General features: G+C 49.6%; 1 pseudogene; it reads left to right on the top strand.

Moving 5' to 3' along the window:
• The window catches only part of LOC123083796 (cellulose synthase-like protein D4), a 54,988-nt pseudogene that overhangs the window by 8,623 nt on the left and 27,201 nt on the right, over positions 1–19,164 (top strand).

The raw sequence follows: 19,164 nt of genomic DNA, 5'->3' as shown, positions 1-19,164 counted from the left end.
CGCGCGTAGCCTCCTACTGGATTGATACCTTGGTTCTCAAAAACCGAGGGAAATACTTACACTACTTTACTGCATCATCCCTTCCTCTTCGGGGAAAACCAACGCAGTGCTCAAGAGGTAGCAACGCTCGGCCGACCGCCTCCGTTAACATGTCCTGCAAGATGCACGATTGTGACATGCCGGCGTTGGCGGCCACCCGCCATGTGACTGCATCTTCATGATCTGCGAGGAGTGCTACATGGACTGCGTCGCCGCCTTCGGCAACTGCCCAGGCTGCAAGGAGGCCTACTCCGCCGGCAGCGACACCGACGACTCCGTCGACGAGGACGACGACGACGCCATCTCCTCGTTGGAGGAGAGGGACCAGATGCCCATGACATCCATGTCCAAGCGCTTCTCCATGGTGCACTCCATCAAGATGCCCATGCCCAGCAGCAACGGCAAGCCGGCCGACTTCGACCACGCCCGGTGGCTCTTCGAGACCAAGGGCACCTACAGCTACGGCAACGCTCTATGGCCCGAGAACGAGCACGGCGGTGGCGGCAACAGCGCTTGGGCCACCTCCAGATTCGTCGGCATCGAGGAGCCGCCCAACTTTGGTGCCCGCTGCTGCCGGCCCCTGATGAGGAAGACCAGTGTCTCTCAGGCCATCCTCAGCCCATACAGGTACCAATTCCTTGTACAAGCGATTTTGGTTCCCTCGCAGGCTCGCAGCTCCTTGACTCGTTGCATCTTCCTCTGCCCTGTGCAGGATGCTGATCGCCATCCGGCTGGTGGCGTTGGGGTTCTTCCTGGCGTGGCGCATCCGGCACCGAACCCGGACGCCATGTGGCTGTGGGCGCTGTCGGTGACATGCGAGGTGTGGTTCACGCTTCTCATGGCTGCTCGACAGCCTCCCCAAGCTCTGCCCTGTCAACCGCTCCTACGACCTCGACGTCCTCGCCGACCGCTTCAAGTTGCCCACCGCACGCAACCCCAAGGGCTGCTCCGACCTCCCCGGCATCGACGTTTTCATCTCCACCGCTGACCCGGAGAAGGAGCCACCGCTTGTCACCGCGAACACCATCCTCTCCATCCTCGCCGCCGACTACCCGGTCGAGAAGCTCGCCTACTACCTCTCCGACGACGACGGCGCGCTCCTCACCTTCGAGGCGCTCGCCTAGACCGCCAGCTTCGCGCGCACGTGGGTGTTGTTCTGCCGGAAGCACGACGTCGAGCCGCGCTGCCCGAGTCATACTTCGGCCAGAAGCGGGATTTCCTCAAGAACAAGGTGCGGCTGGACTTCATCCGCGAGAGTTGGAAGGTGAAGCGGGAGTACGATGAGTTCAAGATGCAGGTCAACTCACTGACGGAGGCGCTCCGACGGCGCTCCGACGCGTACAATGCCGGCGAGGAGCTGCGAGCAAGAAGGCACCTTCAAGAGGAGGTTGTGGCTACCGGTGGCGCGTTGGGAGCAGCTCCGTTGGCAGAGACTGGGGCTGTGAAGGCGACATGGATGTCTGACGGCTCCCAGTGGGCCGACACTTGGCTCACCGAGGCGACGGATCACCCGCGCGGCAACCACGCTGGCATCATTCAGGTGATTGATCGAATCCATAGATGTTGTTGCAGCTAACATACTAAATCCTTTCGAAATCACTATAAAAGACACATCCGTGACATTTTGGGCCGAACGAATTTTTTCTGTCATACATATGACACTTCTATGACGATAATTGTGACAAAACCCAGTATCATCATAGATGTGGTGGGCTCCTACTTCTATGACAAAAAATCATGATAGAAAATGGGCTCTTCATCCTGGGCGGGGCGGAGACGCAGCTGCATGACATTCTTTGGGCCATCCATGACAGAAAAAACCGTGGTAGAAGCGAGGGGGAGGAAAATTTCGGGGAGTTCCCGGTTACGGTGGGAGGTCGGGGGCCGAGCGATGCGCGTTTCTCTCATACACATTCGCGCGTGTGTGCGATGCGTTGGCTCTAACTGAACCCGAGCGAGGCATTGGGCTCTAACTAAACCCGAGCGATTGCACTGCAGGATACGCGTTACTGAACCCGAGCGATCGATCGATGGATGCTAACTGAACCCGATCGAGCGATTCCTTCTCTACTGCTGCTAACTGAAGCCGATCGATGCTGCCTCTGGGATGAACAGTGAGCGTTGCGGGGGGGGGGGGTGGGGGTTGGATGAACAGTGAGCGGTGGCATTGCCTCTGGATGAACAGGACCCCGTGGTGTGGTGGAGGGCTGGATGAACAGTAGACGGTGGAGGTGTGCCCGTGGAGGGGTGGTTGAACAGGACCCCGTGGTGTGGAGGGTTGGATGAATAGTAGACGGTGGAGGGGTGCCCGTGGAGGGGTGGTTGAACAGTAGCCGGTGGAGTAGCGTGTGGTGGAGGCTGGATGAATAGGAGCCCATGGAGGCTGGAGGAGGTCGACGGTAGCCCGTGGAGGTTGGAGGAGGTCAACGGTGGAGATGAATAGTATCCCGTGGAGTCCCGTTTTGCGGTACGCCACACCCCTCCCGATGAACATGACCCCCGTTTCGACCGTAGCACTCCAACACAAGTCCGTTTCGGCCGTTTTGCGGTACGCCACACCCCTCCCGATCAACAGGACCCCCGTTTCGACCGTAGGAGGTCCATTTCCTTCGTTTTGCGGTACGCCAGACCCTTCCTGATCAACAGGACCCGTTCCGAACGTAGGAGGTCAGTTTCCTCCGTTGTGCGGTACGCCAGGTCTCGTTTCCATCGCCTGTTCCGTCCAAGCCCTCCCGATGAATACGACCACGCATTCTGTTCCGACCCAGCCGGTTGGCTCCCATGTGTTCCGTTGCCTCCCGATGAACACGACGCATTCCGTTGCCTCCCCATGAACACGACGCATTTCGTTGCCTCCTCATGAACACGATGACGATGCTATTTCTTCGTTCCGACCCAGCCATGTACACGAGCCCTGGCCGTACGTATGCGCGAGTAGGCATTCGAGACCCCGCATGTATGTACACATACGTGGACGTATTTTCTTTCTTGCACCCTGGCCGCTGTACATACGTGTACATGCTACGTGCGCACCTCTACTACGACATGTACGCACCTCTACTACGACACGTGCGCGCCTCTACATCCACCAGTATATATGTACGTACACGTTCACGACCAGAATGACAACGCTACGTACGCTTCGACCAGGTGGGTCCCGACTGTCAGGCACTTCCTTTCCTGCGAAGATGTAGCTGGTGGGTCCCAGCAGTCAGGGGTGAATCGTTTTTTTGCCCGGACGCACTTCCTTGCATGCGAAGATGTAGCTGGTGGGTCCCAGCAGTCAGGGGGAAACATTTTTTCATGAAATACAATGGTCCGTCTGGTGGGTCCCAACTGTCAGGTGGAGGAATCATTATTTTTCGCTTAATAAGGAGGCACTTCCTTGCTGCGGTCGTGGACCCAGCTGTCAGCCTCTCCACGTACAGTCCACGTCCAATGGAAGTCGTTCCTTGACCACATTGACCACGCCGCGCCGAGAGCACCAGGGCGGTGGACGACGGCGTGGCCTAGGAAGGGGACGACGAGGAGCCGGGGAAGACGCGACAGTGGAAGCCCGCGTGGAGAGGAGTACGAGGGTTCACTGGTTCGACTGCGGTGTGAGGCTGCCGTCGCCGCAGGGCCTGACCAGCGGTGGGAATAGTAGTGGGCGGTGAGGCCTCCACGGCAGCACAGCCGGCCACGGGAGGCAGGAGCATGCGATACGACCGGCGCTACTTTGGGCGGCTGGAGCAAGAAGACCAGAGGTTAAAGAAGCACTACGGCCATTGGATGGACATCGTACGGTCACTGGAGCTAGCATCGTTCATATTGACTAAAGTTGACAAAGGCCCCCGTCCCAGTCAACTTAGTAGGCCCACAAGTCAGCCTCCCACCATGGTGGGTCCCAGCTAGCAGGGGGAGTATTCATTTTTGTGCGTAATAAGGAGATGCTTCCGGTGGGTCCGACCTGACAGCGGGGGGAACGTTTTTTTCGCGAAATACGCTGGCCCGTCCGGTGGGTCCCAACAGTCAGGGGGGAAATGTTTTTTCGCGAAATAAGGTGGCCCGTCCGGTGGGTTCCTGCTGTCAGGTGGAGGAATAATTATTTTGCGCGTAATAAGGAGGCACTTCCTTGCGGCCGCCTGGACCCAGCTGTCAGCCTCTCCACGTACAGTACTCTTCCGATGGAAGTCGGTCGTTGACCACGTTGACCACGCCGCGTCGAGAGCACCAGGGCGGTGGTCTGGACGACGGCGAGGCCTAGGAAGGGGACGACGCGGAGCCGGGGAAGACGCAGTAGTGGAAGCCCGCACGGTGAGGAGTACGAGGGTTCACTGGTTCGGCTGTGGTGTGAGGTTGCCGTCGCCGCAGAATAACAGGGGATGTGGGTGAGTAGAGGGATGGCCTGGCCAACGGTGGGAGTAGTACGGGGCGGTGAAGCCTCTGTGGCATCACAACCGGCCACGAGAGGCAGGAGCACGCGACACGACCGGCGCTACTTTGGGCGGCTGGAGCAAGAAGATCAGAGGTTGAAGAAGCACTACGGCCGTTGGATGGACATCGTACGATCACTGCAGCTAGAATCGTTTATATTGACTAAGTTAACAAAGCCCTTGGTACGCGTCAACTTAGTAGGCGCACAGCTCGGATTTGGCAAAGAACATATAGCCCATTTGCGATTTGTAAGAATGTACAACCCATTTTTTAATTCTAATAGAATGTACTACAGTCCATTTACAGTTTGTTAAAAGTACAGCCCAACTTCTAGCTAGGACAACGATTAATAATTTCAAACAACTGCTCAAAACAGAATTCAAAAAAAATCCCACATTTTGATGGGATCCGAAATATTTTTATCCGAAATTTCTAGTCAGGTCAAATATAATTTCAAAATAAAGTTGTATTATGTTAAAATCCAACGAAATATTGCGCGCGCAACAAGTAATGAAATTAAAATTTTCAAATTCCAAAAATAATATATTTTTCAAACTAATTACGTGTTTGGTGCATAGTAATTGTCTAGTTATTATAATTACATCCCATTTATTATTTCTTAAAGTCCATTTTCTTGTTAAGCCTAATGCATACCTCCTAGGAAAGTTTGCAGCCCAGCGGAGCGGAGAATAACAAGTTGACCCGGATATTGTGTACAACTGTCGGCCCAGTTGCATTGCTGATGTTGAAAAAAAGGCGTGTGTTGTACAGTACAACCTAACATGGTTACTCAGCCCACATTCAGCGACGCCGGAAAGGCCCAAACAAGGCTTCTATACAACTTTTTGAAGTCACTGAGCTCAATTAATAACTTAAGAAAAAAGTTAGATTACAGTGGAACCTAATTAAAAGTTGTCATGAGCAAATAAATAATTCAACGGGTCCCACTTGTGCGTCTGCGCGCGCGCGCGCGCGCGCGTGTGTGTGTGTGAGAGAGAGAGAGACCCATCGGTCGATGCTCGTAAATACATCTTTCAGCCATATGCATTGTTGATGCTCAGTAAAAACTTATATAGTTGACACAATCATATAGAACATCATAGCACACTGAACTTGCATACAAAAATTTCACGCAGGCGGCACAATCAGGATGGAAGCAGTGGATCGGTACGGGGAGGGCTATGTTGAAACCAACAAAGTCGTACATAACGGTTCATCGTCTTTATGAATGACGGGGAAATATCTTGAATGTTATGCAAAGAAAACAGACAGATAACACAATAAATTCTGCTAGCACATTAAGTTGACGTCCAACCCTTTCTAAAAAAAGTTCAGGTACAAAATTAGAACAGGTCACAATCAAATGTACTGGCATATCAGTGCTTCACACCAATAGCTCGGATTTAACTAGTACTCCCTTCGTTCGGGAAAAGTTGTCCACAGGGCAGTGTATTTGTTTTTTGCAAAAAAAACCACAGAGTTTTAAACACGTCACAAAGAAGTCCATCTCCTTCCTTCCTCCTCCCCCGTCGCCCGCGCCTTGCAGCCATCGTCGGCTACCCACCTGCGCCGCCGCCCGCCTGGATCTGTGCCGTGACCAACACCAGAACCGTGGCCCAGCCCGTGACCAACAACAGCGCCGCTGCCCGCTTGCACCCGTGCCGCGGCTTACCACCTGCACCGCCCGCCGTGAAGGCGACCTGCGCCGGCGCCCTCCTCGAGCTACGCCGCCGGCCCCGTTTAAGGTTGTCGCCCATGTTCGCCCACCTTCGCCGCCCACCTGCGCCTCCGATTTCGCCCGCTTCGGCCGCTGGCGCCGTGGACAATTCCGGCCACTCCCGCCTCTCATGCTGCTACTGGTGGACGACGCCGGCTATGACGCCCCCGATTCCATCGTACACTAATCATACACGCAAACGTGTACGATCAAGATCAGGGACTCACGGGAAGTTATCACAACACAACTCTACAATAAATAGACATACAAGCATCATATTACAAGCCAGGGGCCTCGAAGGCTCGAATACAAGAGCTCGATCATAGACGAGTCAGCGGAAGCAACAATATCTGAGTATAGACATAAGTTAAACAAGTTTGCCTTAAGAAGGCTAGCACAAACTGGGATGCAGGTCGAAAGAGGCGCAGGCCTCCTGCCTGGGATCCTCCTAAACTACTCCTGGTCGTCGTCAGCGGGCTGCACGTAGTAGTAAGCACCTCCCGAGTAGTAGTAGTCGTCGTCGACGGTGGCGTCTGGCTCCTGGGCTCCAACGTCTGGTCGCAACAATCGGGTGTAGGAAGGGGGAAAAGAGAGAGCAAAGCAATCGTGAGTACTCATCCAAAGTACTCGCAAGCAAGGAGCTACACTACATATGTATGCATTGGTATCAAATGGAATAAGGGTATCATATGTGGACTGAACTGCAGAATGCCGGAATAAAAGGGGGATACCTGGTCCTTTCGAAGACTACGCTTCTAGTAACCTCCATCTTGCAGCAGAAGAAGAGAGTAGATGGTAAGTTCACCAAGTAGCATCGTGTAGCATAATCCTAACCGATGATCCTCCCCTCGTCGCCCTGTGAGAGAGCGATCACCGGTTGTATCTGGCACTTGGAAGGGTGTGTTTTATTAAGTATCCGGTTCTAGTTGTCATAAGGTCAAGGTACAACTCCAAGTCGTCCTGTTACCGAAGATCACGGCTATTCGAATAGATTAACTTCCCTACAGGGGTGCACCACATAACCCAACACGCTCGATCCCATTTGGCCGGACACACTTTCCTGGGTCATGCCCGACCTTGGAAGATCAACACGTCGCAGCCCTACCTAGGCACAACAGAGAGGTCAGCATGCCGGTCTAAATCCTATGGCGCAGGGGTCTGGGCCCATCGCCCATTGCACACCTGCACGTTGCGTATGTGGCCGGTGAGCAGACCTAGCAACCTCCATTACAAAGGAAGTTGCGTTACGCGGTCCAACCCGGCGCGCGCCGCTCAGTCACTGACATCACGAAGGCTTCGGCTGATACCACGACGTCGAGTGCCCATAACTGTCCCCGCGTAGATGGTTAGTGCATATAGGCCAGTAGCCAGACTCATATCAAATACCAAGATCTCGTTAAGTGTGTTATTCTGAAATAACCACGGACGCCGACCAGGGCCAGGCCCACCTCTCTCCTAGGTGGTCTCAACCTGCCCTGTCGCTGCACCACAAAGTAACAGTCGAGGGCCTGCGGGAACTCAGGCCCACCTCTACCAGGATGGAGCCACCTGCCCCTTCAGCCCCCAACATCGGAATCCCTCGCGGGTACTCCTACGAGCAGACCCGACTTTAATCACCACAAGTGTCATATATTATGTATAAGTATATACCCGTGACCACCTCCCAAGTGATCACGGCCCGATAGTATAGCATGGCAGACAGACAAGAATGTAGGGCCACTGATGGTAAACTAGCATCCTATACTAAGCATTAGGATTGCAGGTAAAGGTAACAACAGTAGTAGCAAGGACAGGCTATGCATCAGGATAGGATTAACTCGAAGCAGTAACATGCTACACTACTCTAATGCAAGCAGTATAGAGAGTAGAGTAGGCGATATCTAGTGATCAAGGGGGGGGGGGCTTGCCTGGTTGCTCTGGCAAGAAGGGTTCGTCGTCGATGTAGTCGATCACAAGGGTACTGACAACGGTCTCGGGGTCTACTAGAAAGAAGTAATGGAGGGGAACACAATAAATAATAGAGCAATCAAAGCATCACAGAGCATAACATGGCAATACGCAGCGCTAGAGGTGACCTAACGCGATATGAGGTGATACCGGTGAAGGGGGGAAATATCCGGGAAAATATCCCCGGTGTTTCGCGTTTTCGGATAGATGATTCGGAGGGGGAAAGTCGCGTGTACGCTATGCTAGGGACGTGTGACGGACGAACGGACTGCGTATTCGAGATCGTCTCATTGTTCTGAGCAACTTTCATGTATAAAGTATTTTCATTTGAGGTACGGTTTATTTTATATTAATTTGCAAAGTTTTCATTGATTTTCCGAGTTTACAGAATTCTTTTAATTTGAAAATAAAACAGGAAAATACTTTTGTCACCTAGTGCTATTCTAGCCACAGTGTATGCTAGTGGGGGTCAGTGGGGTTGGGTTGACCCAGTCAAATATTGACAAGTCAACATATGAACAGTGTAGGGGCCACATGTCATTGACTTAGGCTTTTCTTAAAATTTGTTTTTCTGTAAACTATCAGGGGGTCCACATGTCATCTACTAATGGACTAATCAACTAGTACTACTAATTAGACTAACTAACTAAATTAGTCCCTAAACTAGTCTACTATTTGAGCCGGCCACACACACACAGAACACACACTCACGCACACACACATAGCACACACACACACACATCTCACGGCCACACACACATAACACACACTCACGCACACACACATAGCACACACACGCACATCTCACGGCCACACACACAACGCCATGGCCAGCTCCAACAATAGCAGGCGACGGCAGTAGCAGCCATGGGCGCGAGGCAAGCAGCAACGCAGTAGGCCGCAGCAAGCAGGAGTGCACGCAGTGGCAAGCAGAGCAGCCCCGCTACAAGTAATAGAACAAGGCAGCGATAGCAGCTAAAACAAAGCAGCGGCAGCGGCGGCCGGAAGCAGTAGCGCGGCAGCGGACGGGCGCGGCCACGCGCGAGCACGGTCGGGCGCCGGTCAGGGCGCGGGCTGAGTGGCCTGTGCTGCGGACAGAGGGCGTGTCGGCATGGCCAGGGCGCGCACTAGGCGGCCAGGATGCAGGGCGCAGGCGCGGTGAGCGTAACGTGGTCGCGGTGACCGTGGCCATCGGCCGAAACTTGGGCGGCGCAATAGAGCAACGAACAGAGGGGGGGTCAAGGGGAATGGGGGTGGAGCTCACAGGGGAAGGCCGATGACGCATCCGGCAGGGCGGAGGAGCTTCGGTGAGGTAGATCGGGCGCGGGGCAGCGGCGCCTGTAGGCGAGGAAGACGCGTCGATCCCGGCGATGCAGTGCCTCCCTGCTCGAACCGGTAGAAGTAGCCGAAGGAGACGTCCATGGTGCAACTCCTGGACAACTTTTTAGGCGCCGGGGGAGTCGGTGGCCGCGACGACGACGATGTCCATGACGAGTAGCTCTCGGGCGAACTTCCGAATCGAAAGAGAGAGAGAGGCAGAGGGATTTGGGTCTAGGGTTTTCGTCTACTAGGTCGAGGTGACCTTATCCTCCTCGTGAAGGTACTGGATGCTCGACACGGTGGCCAGGGAGGCGTGGATGGCCGCCCGATCCCCCTGCTCCCACTATAGCGAGAGGTAGCAGGAGACGTGGATGTGGGTTGGGCCTCCTCCTGTAGTAGTAGGCCTAAGTGTCTAGCATTTTCTTCATTTTCTTCTCTTTTAAACTTTCTGTTTTGATTTGTTTTAGATCCAAATAAATTTGTCACATAAGAAACTTGTCTCATAAATACTTTGTAATATTGTGGAACTATCCGCAGGGTTTTAGATTATTTTCGAAAGGCCTTAATTTCAGTTTGAATTTAAATGGGCCACTTAAGCGTTATTGGTCCACTGTTTGATTTTCTAGGGGGGAAAGGGAAGTCAAAAGAGGTTGGTTTCTACATGATAAATACTTAGGGATTATTTACCAAAACATGAACTATTTTGTTTGCATTTTTTGAAAAGTATAATTTTGACTTGCAATTTAATTTTGAATTTGAATTCGTTTTCAATCAAAGGGCAATTAGCTTAGTAAGCATGCTGACTTGGCATCTTCAGCGTGGAGTTACTGTAGCTTAATTATCTGGGCGTCACAATTCTCCTCCACTACAAGAAATCTCGTCCCGAGATCAAAGAGGGGGACTAATGGGGAAAAGATTTGGTTACGAAATTCTAAGGAGTCTTCTCGGCCTAGGTTGCCCTTCTCGAGGAGGTCGATCCATAGCATTGATGTCTTCATTTCTCTGCTTCATGTCATCATCCTTTCTTCGGAAATTTCATTGTACTTATGAAAGGACCAGGGGTAACTTCGGAAGAATGGACCTTTGCAAGGTTGACTATCTGGTCGATTACATCGGGAAGGTGGTGGAAAGTAACTCTTGAACTGAAACTTAAGAAAACACCGAGAGCTAAGTAAGAAAGGTACCATAAAAAGTTTGAAGCGAGTAGGCAATCGTTCGATGCCTGAAACAGGGCGTGAAAGGGGTTCAAAGCAACGGGGATAAGTATTGTGTTGGATACCATAATTGATGATCCCTCGAAAGGTGGCTCATGAATTACATACGAGGCCATGTGCAAGGAACAACCTTGGGAATAGGGGTGTACAGGAGTCAGGTTTCGAACCAGTGGAACTATGGGTTATGGGCCCACCATGTGGGTTAAAAGTAGGAAGTGCGGTGACATCTTGCACGGTCATGATGGCAAGGCATGTCATAGGGTAGCCTGTCAGTTATGTCAGCAACAACGTCGGTACCAAGGGTGAGGGATAAAGAGAACCATTTTCCTGCTCGTTGAACGAGGCGGACCAATAGGCAAAGTTCTCATCCATCGGTGGATACCAGGATGTCATCAACAATAGTAACATGTTCTTACTGACAGAGTTTCACACCGAGGTGCTTACAAAAGCAATGACTTATTACTGCTTAGATCATATAAACCACAAGAAGGTTAAACAAAACAATGGAAAGGAAAATGTGATTATCAAATTAAACAGAATAGTGGAAAGGAAAATGTGTTTAAACACATATTTCAAGGGTATATTCTTTCCAAGGATAAGCAGAGCATGATATCCATGATAGGATATAATGTAGAAAACTCTTTAGGTAGGGGAGAAATTTTTTATGACATTACCCATACAACGGTGTTTGGATAATTGAGCAGGAAAATTTAGCATTGTGCTTCAAATGTTTTTATCGAAAATCGGAGTACCACAGACATGCTTCGAGATAGCATTAACATGGTCTTCAAGCAAAGGTCAGACTTTGGATACACGAAGGATCCATCAGGAACAACTTGTAGAATAAGTCTTACAATTTCCTCATGGATGAATGGATAACCTTGCAGAAAAGGAAACCATAACACTAGGTGCTCCATACAGGTGTGCTAGGCATGACATCACCTTACTCGGTCATGTAAAGGTGTTATAACTCCTGGAAATATGTTCCAACCATCATATCTGACCGAGATTCAGATCTGATTGGTGTCAGGATATCTCAGACTCAAGATGCATGAGAAGAAAAGTGCAACACAAATTGACAAGATGATATTGTAATATCCTCGGTAAATGAACTATGGATGCGAGTTCTGAAACAAGAGTTCATCATTAAATCAAGGAGAGGGTGAGGAGGTGGTTGATGGACTCAGCGCCAATTCATTGAGATTCCCAAAAGATGGATTTCCACAATTATATGAACAAGGACATAACATTTGCCAGATCAAATGATATAATGATGTATGCTCGAGGAAAACAAACACAATTAACATTGGTTGAAGGGTGCACCCGAAATATGGGCTTAGGTAGCAAAATCAATGTTAGAATGGTGATTCAATAACCAATAGACTAAGAATCAAGCTATCAACCATTAACTTCAAGCAATAGGGTTGCTAGAAGTTTTGAAATTACACATCAAAGTTAAATGGCTCGTATCCCGGTTAGAAACAACACGGGGACCAAGATATGAACGGAGATGATGAGAAGTATTACTATATCAAGAATTCTTAAGAGGTGGTGAAATTCTTACAACATTATTGACATAAAAGATGGTAATACTCCAAGGTAGAACATAACATAAGTTGGATAGCAAGGAACTCAAGGTACAACACAAACCGTGAACCAGTTTTGTGTTGCGGAAATGCAAGAATGTTGTCGATGTTAACACAATCATCGTGGGGGCAAGGATGATATCTCTCATCATGAATTCGACTGATATCCTGGAAACACTCAGAATGTTGATTATGATCACTACACATTTTTCGAGAGGTTTCATGAAGATGTAATCGATCGGCGATGACATCAAGTCAAAGGAATGATGAAGCAAAAGGTTATTGGAACCAAAGGTACGACCCAAACTCGAAATCGATCTTGCTGTTCAAGGCGAAATGATACGACGAGGAAGATCGGCATAAGGTTATCTCATCATCGAAAATTGTGCTCCGAGAAGAAGGACCAGGTAGCACAGTTAAAATTTAGAACAAAATGATATAGTCGATCAGACTAGGAATGACGTGATGGAGTATTAAACTTCTCAACCACAAAGTACTAGGGGTACTGAATCACAGGGGTGATTCGATTCACTAATCGATGTTCTCGGTTGACGACAACCCAGAACCCATGGAGTGACTATGACGGGGAAAGGCGCTACTTCATCAGGAATGCATAAGATATAGTGCAATCGGTTGATATCCTCGAGATACCAGGGGGGTATACTCGAAGGTAGATCAAAATAAAGGTTGGACTGGGGCATTGATCCGCAGAAGACAAATGCTTAAACTTGGCAGAGAAATGGGATCAAGGAAGAACAATATGGTCGGAACCATAGCTGCAAGGGATCCAATTTAATGACACCGAAAGAATTACCCAAATGATTAAATATTTTGCGAGAAGCTTCCATGATAAGTTTCACATTGGGTCCATGGGCATGAACACAAAGTTCAAGGCCGACTCCCACTTCTGTAATGCATAACCTTTCATTCACTTCTCGTTTACGAAGAAGTTGTAGTGTTGAAATTTTATCTGGCGAAGCACCAGAAGAGTATGTCTCGTGAAAACTTTCGGGTTCACACATATTAGAAAAGGCATAGGTTCAACCCATCGGGGACTCTTTGGAACATAAACCAGAAACTTCAGGAGTAAATAACTCAAGCTCGAAGGCAGAGCATGGTTGAGAAAGCAAAGGATACAATTTACCAAAGGCATTATGTATCCGAGGAAAGGCTCACAAGGTTATTGAATATAATGGACGTTGTCGGATAAAATCCAACAAAGGATCTGGTGGTCCATAAGGGATCTGATGCGAGCATCGGTACTCACCCAGAAGAAGAAAGAATGCAAGGAGATCAGATGATAGAAACACCTGACTTAATTCAAAGCTCAATTGCAAAGGAAGTATGAATTCCAAAACAAGGGATCATAAGCAATGCTCTGATTAGGGATGGATAAGTTGAATAGACTTAGGGGTACATTCGACGACAACTTGATTGGTCGAGGACCAGCTCATGTTCAAAATGACGTCTGAGCCGGAAGGATGAATCCTAGGATCCGATTGAGGATTGCGAGCATTCGCAACATATCGAATCAAGTGACTCGAAATGATAGTGACAGAGGATGTCAACGGAGATTACTAGAAGTATGGAATTAACCATAATGCAGGAAGGCAAGGAATTCAAGAGCAATGGGCTGTTGAGGTTTTCCAGAAAATCGAATGGTATTTCGAGGACTTTTGTGAAACACATGAACAACTAGGGATGACCGGATACTCGGCAAGTGCGAGGAATTATCCATAGGGGTATTTATGTGGCAAGGAACTGCAAGGCAGTAGGCACAAAGTATACTCGGAATAATAGAGACAATTTCGGGGTATCTTGTAATAACAAGATCAACGGGGAATGATTGTATGAATGGCAAGTGTACGTGGTTATCCATAGTGGTAGCGATGATAGGGAATTGAAAAAGCAATAGGCACCAAGTCTCGAGGGAACATCGGAGAGTAACTTTGAAATCATCTGGTGCAGCCGGCGATCATCTGGACGGAAGGGGCTCTCCGAGAGAAAGTGGTGACGAGAACCTAGAGTTATAATTTGTAAGATCATTTAACCCGAATAGAACAGAGATCAGAGTCCCAGAGTAAGGATCGAGGAGTAAAAGATCCTAATACCACCCAAATGGCGACGTGGGCCCGTAAGGCACACAACCATGTTAGTAAAAAGTTTTGCAATGTCTAGACTCGACTTCGGCCAAGGAGTGTGGAAGGGGGATTCCTATAGGCAGTCGGCTCTGATACCAACTTGTGACGCCCCCGATTTGATCGTACACTAATCATACACGCAAACATGTACGATCAAGATCAGGGACTCACGGGAAGGTATCACAACACAACTCTACAATAAATAGTCATACAAGCATCATATTACAAGCCAGGGGCCTCGAAGGCTCGAATACAAGAGCTCGATCATAGACGAGTCAGCGGAAGCAACAATATCTGAGTATAGACATAAGTTAAACAAGTTTGCCTTAAGAAGGCTAGCACAAACTGGGATGCAGGTCGAAAGAGGCGCAGGCCTCCTGCCTGGGATCCTCCTAAACTACTCCTGGTCGTCGTCAGCGGGCTGCACGTAGTAGTAGGCACCTCCCGAGTAGTAGTAGTCGTCGTCGACGGTGGCGTCTGGCTCCTGGGCTCCAACGTCTGGTCGCAACAATCGGGTGTAGGAAGGGGGAAAAGAGAGAGCAAAGCAATCGTGAGTACTCATCCAAAGTACTCGCAAGCAAGGAGCTACACTACATATGTATGCATTGGTATCAAATGGAATAAGGGTATCATATGTGGACTGAACTGCAGAATGCCGGAATAAAAGGGGGATACCTGGTCCTTTCGAAGACTACGCTTCTAGTAACCTCCATCTTGCAGCAGAAGAAGAGAGTAGATGGTAAGTTCACCAAGTAACATCGTGTAGCATAATCCTAACCGATGATCCTCCCCTCGTCGCCCTATGAAAGAGCGATCACCGGGTGTATCTGACACTTGGAAGGGTGTGTTTTATTAAGTATCCGGTTCTAGTTGTCATAAGGTCAAGGTACAACTCCAAGTCGTCCTGTTACCGAAGATCACGGCTATTCGAATAGATTAACTTCCCTGTAGGGATGCACCACATAACCCAACACGCTCGATCCCATTTGGCCGGACACACTTTCCTGGGTCATGCCCGGCCTTGGAAGATCAACACGTCGCAGCCCTACCTAGGCACAACAGAGAGGTCAGCACGCCGGTCTAAATCCTATGGCGCAGGGGTCTGGGCCCATCGCCCATTGCACACCTGCATGTTGCGTACGCGGCCGGTGAGCAGACCTAGCAACCTTCATTACAAAGGAAGTTGCGTTACGCGGTCCAACCCGGCACGCGCCGCTCAGTCGCTGACGTCATGAAGGCTTCGGCTGATACCACAACGTCGAGTGCCCATAACTATCCCCGCGTAGATGGTTAGTGCGTATAGGCCAGTAGCCAGACTCAGATCAAATACCAAGATCTCGTTAAGCGTGTTATTCTGAAATAACCACGGACGCCGACCAGGGCCAGGCCCACCTCTCTCCTAGGTGGTCTCAACCTGCCCTGTCGCTCCGCCACAAAGTAACAGTCGGGGGCCTGCGGGAACTCAGGCCCACCTCTACCGGGATGGAGCCACCTGCCCCTTCAGCCCCCAACATCGGAATCACTCGCGGGTACTCCTACGAGCCGACCCGACTTTAATCACCACAAGTGTCATATATTATGTATAAGTATATACCCGTGACCACCTCCAAGTGATCACGGCCCGATAGTATAGCATGGCAGACAGACAAGAATGTAGGGCCACTGATGGTAAACTAGCATCCTATACTAAGCATTAGGATTGCAGGTAAAGGTAACAACAGTAGTAGCAAGGACAGGCTATGCATCAGGATAGGATTAACTGGAAGCAGTAACATGCTACACTACTCTAATGCAAGCAGTATAGAGAGTAGAGTAGGCGATGTCTGGTGATCAGGGGGGGCTTGCCTGGTTGCTCTGGCAAGAAGGGTTCGTCGTCGATGTAGTCGATCACAGGGGTACTGACAACGGTCTCAGGGTCTACCAGAAAGAAGTAACGGAGGGGAACACAATAAATAATAGAGCAATCAAAGCATCACAAAGCATAACATGGCAATACGCGGGGCTAGAGGTGACCTAACGCGGTATGAGGTGATACCGGTGAAGGGGGGAAACATCCGAGAAAATATCCCCGGTGTTTCGCGTTTTCGGACAGATGATTCGGAGGGGGAAAGTCGCGTGTATGCTGTGCTAGGGACGTGTGACGGACGAACGGACTGCGTATTCGAAATCGTCTCGTCGTTCTGAGCAACTTTCATGTATAAAGTATTTTCATCCGAGGTACAGTTTATTTTATATTAATTTGCAAAGTTTTCATTGATTTTCCGAGTTTACAGAATTCTTTTAATTTGAAAATAAAATAGGAAAATACTTTTGTCACCTAGTCCTATTCTAGCCATAGTGTATGCTAGTGGGGTCAGTGGTGTTGGGTTGACCCAGTCAAATATTGACAAGTCAACATATGAACAGTGTAGGGGCCACATGTCATTGACTTAGGCTTTTCTTAAAATTTGTTTTTCTGTAAACTATCAGGGGTCCACATGTCATCTACTAATGGACTAATCAACTAGTACTACTAATTAGACTAACTAACTAAATTAGTCCCTAAACTAGTCTACTATTTGAGCCGGCCACACACACAGAACACACACTCACGCACACACACATAGCACACACACACACGCACATCTCACGGCCACACACACATAACACACACTCACGCACACACATATAGCACACACACGAACATCTCACGGCCACACACACAGCGCCATGGCCAGCTCCAACAACAGCAGCCGGCGGCAGTAGCAACCATGGGCGCGAGGCAAGCAGCAACGCAGTAGGCCGCAGGAAGCATGAGTGCACGCAGTGGCAAGCAGAGCAGCCCCGCTGCAAGTAACAGAACAAGGCAGCGACAACAGCTAAAACAAAGCAGCGGCGGCCGGAAGCAGCAGCGCGGCAGCGGACGGGCGCGGCCACGCGCGAGCACGGTCGGGCGCCGGTCAGGGCGCGGGCCGAGTGGCCTGTGCTGCGGACAGAGGGTGTGTCGGCACGGCAAGGGCGCGCACTAGGCGGCCAGGATGCAGGGCGCGGGCGCGGTGAGCGTAACGTGGTCGCGGTGACCGTGGCCATCGGCCGGAACTTGGGCGGCGCAATAGAGCAACGAACAGAGGGGGGATCGAGGGGAATGGGGGTGGAGCTCACAGGGAAAGGCTGAGGACGCATCCAACAGGGCGGAGGAGCTCCGGTGAGGTAGATCGGACGCGGGGCAGCGGCGCCTGTAGGCGAGGAAGACGCGTCGATCCCGGCGATGCAGTGCTTCCCCGCTCGAACTGGTAGAAGTAGCCGAAGGAGACGTCCATGGTGCAACTCCTGGACAACTTTTTAGGCGCCGGGGGAGTCGGTGGCCGCGACGACGACGATGTCCACGACGAGTAGCTCTCGGGCGAACTTTCGAATTGAAAGAGAGAGAGAGGTAGAGAGATTTGGGGCTAGGGTTTTCGTCTACTGGGTCGGGGTGACCTTATCCTCCTCGTGGAGGTACTGCATGCTCGACACGGCGGCTAGGGAGGCGTGGATGGCCGCCCGACCCCCCTGCTCCCACTGTAGCGAGAGGTAGCAGGAGACGTGGACGTGGGTTGGGCCTCCTCCTGTAGTAGTAGGCCTAAGTGTCTAGCATTTTCTTCATTTTCTTTTCTTTTAAACTTTCTGTTTTGATTTGTTTTAGATCCAAATAAATTTGTCACATAAGAAACTTGTCTCATAAATACTATGTAATATTGTGGAACTATCCACAAGGTTTTAGATTATTTTCGAAAGGCCTTAATTTCAGTTTGAATTTAAATGGGCCACTTAAGCGTTATTGGTCCACTGTTTGATTTTCTAGGGGGGGGGAAGGGAAGTCAAAAGAGGTTGGTTTCTACATGATAAATACTTAGGGATTATTTGCCAGAACATGAACTATTTTATTTGCATTTTTTGAAAAGTATAATTTTGACTTGCAATTTAATTTTGAATTTGAATTCCTTTTCAATCGAAGGGCAATTAGCTTAGTAAGCATGCTGACTTGGCATCTTTAGCGTGGAGTTACTGTAGCTTAATTACCTGGGCGTCACACTGGCGTCGTGGACCTCTGATGCTACTTTTGCCTTTTCCCCTGCCTCGCCTCTGCTGCCACTCCCGCCTATGCTGGTGAGTCTGCCCCGCCCGCCTCTGCTACTGCTACTGTTCAATTTGTTGCTGTGAGTCTGAATTTGCTGTTCTCAGTACAGGCGGAGAAAATTCAGTCAGGGGATACAAAGCTAGAGAAATAATCCAGGACAAAGGTTGTACACTGCTGCTAAATGATGAACAACTTATAGTGAAAATTTAGTTTGATGCCATCAAATTCATTGAGTAATACTCTTGGCATTCTTGGAGATCTGCTAGTTTTTGGAAGTTTTCTTGCTACAGTTAACTGAAAATGTTCAGTGGTCCAATATTGTAGAGAAAATACAGTGCCTGTAATTCAGTTATGACTCCTTTACTGAAACTGTAGTGTTTGCTAAAACTGAGATGTAAACTAAAGGAGTTTGTGATTTGCAGAAGCTGTAGCATACTCCAACAAGTGATAAATGCACTCAAAATTTCACTGAGAAAATGCAGAGACTGCTCACTTGTTACTAAAAGTTTTCTGGAGTGATAAATGCACGCAAAAGAAGTTCAGTTAACTGTTACTGTTGCTGTATGAATTCCAACCAGGTCAATTTGTTGTCAATTACTCTGTAATACTCAACCAGGTTTATGCAAAATGAAGATCAACCATGTTTATTTGGATTTATTTGAATCATTTGAATTTATTTGCTTCA

Source organism: Triticum aestivum, chromosome 4A, assembly GCF_018294505.1.
Source record: "Triticum aestivum cultivar Chinese Spring chromosome 4A, IWGSC CS RefSeq v2.1, whole genome shotgun sequence".
Taxonomy (NCBI): domain Eukaryota; kingdom Viridiplantae; phylum Streptophyta; class Magnoliopsida; order Poales; family Poaceae; genus Triticum; species Triticum aestivum.
The sequence above is the reverse complement of the archived record's forward strand: the minus strand, read 5'-3'. Positions and strand labels throughout refer to the sequence as shown.